The sequence below is a fragment of the Apteryx rowi genome, unplaced genomic scaffold (genome assembly GCF_003343035.1).
Source record: "Apteryx rowi isolate R43461 unplaced genomic scaffold, aptRow1 scaffold_437, whole genome shotgun sequence".
Taxonomy (NCBI): domain Eukaryota; kingdom Metazoa; phylum Chordata; class Aves; order Apterygiformes; family Apterygidae; genus Apteryx; species Apteryx rowi.
Genome location: NW_020450691.1, coordinates 32,343 through 36,675, shown reverse-complemented (window position 1 = coordinate 36,675; position 4,333 = coordinate 32,343).

Genomic DNA, 4,333 nt, shown 5'->3' with positions numbered 1-4,333 from the left:
CGGCCTGCTGCGGCCGGGGCCTGCGGCGTGAGGGCGCCGGCGCGGTGCGGCGCCGCCAAGGCTTTTACCTCGGGCGGAAGGGCTGAAACTTCTCTTTGAAAGCAAAGAGAAGAGGCGGGGCGGCCCCTGGCAGCGGCTGCGCCGAGGCGGTGGCGGCACCCGTGTGGCAGGCGGGGTGGCTCCTCGTCTGCAGGGTTTCTGTCGCCCGTCCGTCCCCCTCCCCCCCCGGCATCCTCTTTGTAAACTTTGCTTTCGCCGTTCAGCCTGAGAGATACATAACGTGTACATGCGAGCGTAGGGGTCGTCTCCTTCCTCAGTGAGGCACCTTTCCCCTCGGTGGGCAGCCTGGCAGGTTTTGCTGTGTAAACGGTTGCAGCAAGTGCTGGCTTCTGCCTGAGCCTCCAGGACTCTGCTGCCTGCGTGGCCTACTGTGAGGTGAGGGTCCTCTGGCCATAAGAGACCACTGGATCGTTTAATTGCAGTCCTTGAAAATCATAAGCAATAGCATTTAACCCTGTCACCTATTGCTTGTGTGTAGCTAAAGGCTGCCCTCTAGAAGTGACTGATACAGATTCAGCTGCTTTCCTTAGCACCCTATTCCAGCACTTGATGGCCTTCATGGCTTCCAAGCTGTGTTTCCTATTTGAACTCACAGGGCTTCAGCCTCTAAACTGAGATTTTTATCTTGCCTTTTTTTTTTGCTACATTAAAAACAATTCTTTATGCAGTATTTTTGTTTGATGGATGACTTGACTAATCATTTTTAGATAATTAAATAATTTCACCTATTTAAGTCTTTTTTCTAAAGTACACTCTATGTGTTACATTTTCTTTCTTCATGTTCTGTGTTGGTTTTTTTTTTGAACTATTTAAAAAGTGGACATTAGTATAAAGAGAACTCCTATAAGAATACTGCCAACATTGATAAAACTACCATTTCTTTTAAGGCTACCTAGTTCATCATCCAAAGATTGATCCAAAACACGCTCTCCCACTGCACCAGGTTGTGAATTGTAGTTGCTCAACTGTTATGATGGTCAAACTCTTCTCATTGTTTTCCGGGAAGTATCTCCCCCCACCCCATATGGCCAGTGTCTGACCAGTTTCTTTATTCCAAAATGTATGATGTGTCAGTAGCCTGTATTGAAATACTTAATTTGAAGTAGGTTGAATTCATCAAGCAATCCAAATGACCGTGTCCTCATCATTTACTACATTTATTACCTTTATGTCAGTCTCCATATTTTCTGCAAATAGTATTAACCAGGTATTTCAGCTCACTAATCAAAATAATAGGGCACGCCAAGTACTGATGTCTGTAAACTATAGTAGAAAAACATTATTTAATGTTTTTTTCCTCATCTTTGGATGTTAATTAACACTTTCTTAATTCATTTACCATGTTCTATTGATAATATATGGATTTTCTTTTCATCAGTGCTGAGTTAAATGCCTTTCAAAAATCTAATTAAATTAGATCTACAAACTTGCCTTTAGCTACCAAATTTAATCATATCAAAGAATGAAATCAGGTTTTTGGAATGAGAGGTTTCCTTTTTTTCCTGAAGGCTAAGGTTGAGTAAGCATATTTAGTTAATTTCTTCTGTCAGTAAAAATTGTACTATATTTAATCTGCTCTGCAGAAGTGCAGCATTGGAGCATAAAGATGGAAAGGAGAACTGAAGCTGCTCTGACCCTTGTCTGGAGTTCCTTTGAACTGACTCCTTGCTGCATGCAGCCCAGCTACACACAGATAAAAAGGCAAAGAGCAGCAGTGGCCTCTCGTGGTTATAGGCTAGTTCTGTCCTGAAAACTGCTAAGGCTGCCTGTCCGTTCAGCAGTGAACTGCAATTTACAGCTACATGAGACAAGGTAACAGCTGTTCACAAGATCTTAATAAGACCATAGTGACAGGACACAAAAACAAAGAACCCCCAACTGAATCAATATATAAAAAACTGCACAAGCTCATTAGTCTTAAGTAGTTGGCCTTATTTTGTTCTAACGTTGCTGTAAGGATTATTTGTATTTTTTGAGGTTTTATGTATTAGGATTAGGAACTTTGAATCTTGAGTTCTGTTTCAGTCTTGAACTGAACTGATGTATACTTGACAGGAACTTAAAGTGGGATTGTATGTGCAGCAGCTTCTGTCTGGACTGATTGTAAGGAAAATTGTACCTAATTTTTCAAGTCTAATGGGAAAGCCAACTGTAGTTTCTATTTTGGCTTTTCTGCATCATTTTTACCTGCAGGTCTTTGTTCAGCAGTAATTCATAAAATCATGGTTAATTTTGTACAGCAAAAGTCTGTGCTTCGTCTGTTCCAAAATTATATGGTATGTTTGGGGATGCATATCAGTGTTCTAACACTTCTGCATCACTCCCTCATTCTGTACAAAACTACCCTGTATAAAAGTAAAAAAAGACCCCGGATTTTAATTCAGAGAGTCTGTGGTACCGGGAGACAGAAAAATAATTCTTTCTGAAGAGTATGTAGAATATGTGATGAAGAGTATTTAAAAAAGGGTTTTAATAAGTAAATTCAGTGGTAAACAAGATGTCTAAAATTCTGTCTGTCACTTTGCACAGCCATTTCCAGACTTCTGAGCTGTTTAATCTGTGTGTAATTTCCCATCTTTGTGCATGATTGATGTAATATTTTTCATCTGCACTTTGAAACTCTTGAAAGAAAGGCTCTGCATTAATAGCTAAAACTGTTCCTCAGCTTGTGAGTGGATCTACGTTTGCAGAAATGCTGACATTTCAAAATATTTTTAAAATATTATATTTTGTAAATAACAAAATAATAAACAGTCTCTAAGTTGCTGACATTACTCCAAAGGTGCTGACCTACACAGAAAACATCCCAGTTTTTGGGTGTGCCCTAGTATTGCAACCCAGTATTGCAACTCTCAGGTGAGACCCTGCCATACCATCACTCATGCTCTGCTTCCATACAAAGGAAACATGGGTCTGTTCCCCAGATGGGATCTTTAAAATAACACAGGGAGCGCTAGTTGGAGGGTTAGCCTTTAGCTCTTTCCATCGTGAACTTTATCTAGTATCACTAAATTTTAAAAGAAAGAATGAGCAGTGTAGTTTTGGTACAGTGTCAGCCCTTAAAATATGTAGCATTAAAAATTATGCTTGTTTTTATTTACAGATGAGGAATATAGAGAGAATATAGAGAATATTCTTTCCACAGAATACAGAGAGAATAAGTCGTTCACGCAAGGCCACAAAACAAATAGAATTCTAGGTTTTACTTCTACCTAGTAGTCCTAAATGTTCTACTGCATTTTAAGGCAGACTGATGAAATCTGGTGAACCATCTCAGTAAAGCTATTTATGCTAAATAGGATACTATTTACTATTACAGTTGTCAGACCCTTACCATTTTAAGATACTATTTTCAGTGGCTTATGACTTTGCCATACTTCAACTGTTTGGACTAAATTTCCCATGGCAGCTATCTAACTTCAGTTTGGGTTTGGTTGATTTGAATAGATTGTTTCTATTTGTCAAATTATGTTTCAAACAGTTTTTTTTTAAGAGGGCACAGAGAATTATTTGCTGCATTCAGAAACTGTAGCACTCGTCAGTAAAACCGATGATTTGAAATTTTGACTCTAGCATGACCTTTACGTCAGGATGAGTCCCTTACTCTCCCCAGGAAAAAAACAATCAAATTTATCCTTTTTATGTGTGTTTCAAAAAATTATTAGCATAAGCTCAATAAAGATTTCTTCCTCTTCAGGAACTGTGTTATCTAATATCTGTCTGTGCATGTTTTCCAAGTGGGAGTGCACAGGATTTTCCCTGAGTTAAACCTGTAGGTTGCCATGTAATACTCTAGGCTGGCTGTTTTCTCCATAGTTTGTTTTAAGTCACGACATTTATTTAACCATAACATCTTTGGAGTTCCTTTTTTTTGTCTTCTATGTTTTGAATTGTCATGTTTTAGCTTTTGTATGTCTGAATGCTTGTGAACTGGAAATGTATTTTTAATTAATGCATTTTTATATCACGGTTTGACTTTAAGGAATGGCTCTTTAAGAAAAACACATCACAAGATTCACAGCATGACTTTTAGAGATGGAAATACTGTATTTCCCTGTTCAACCACAAGTAACAGAAATAAAGACCCCTACAGTATTCTATGTACAGAGTATAGCCAGACCTCCATAGACAGGCTTGTTGATAGCTATACCAGCACATTTGCCTGCTGTAGGCACAAAGCAGTAAATGCACTTAGGACTTACTCATACGTGCTACCAAAATGAAATAAGCTGTGTGAGAAAGAGCAGTGCTATCCTGATAGGACATAACCTGA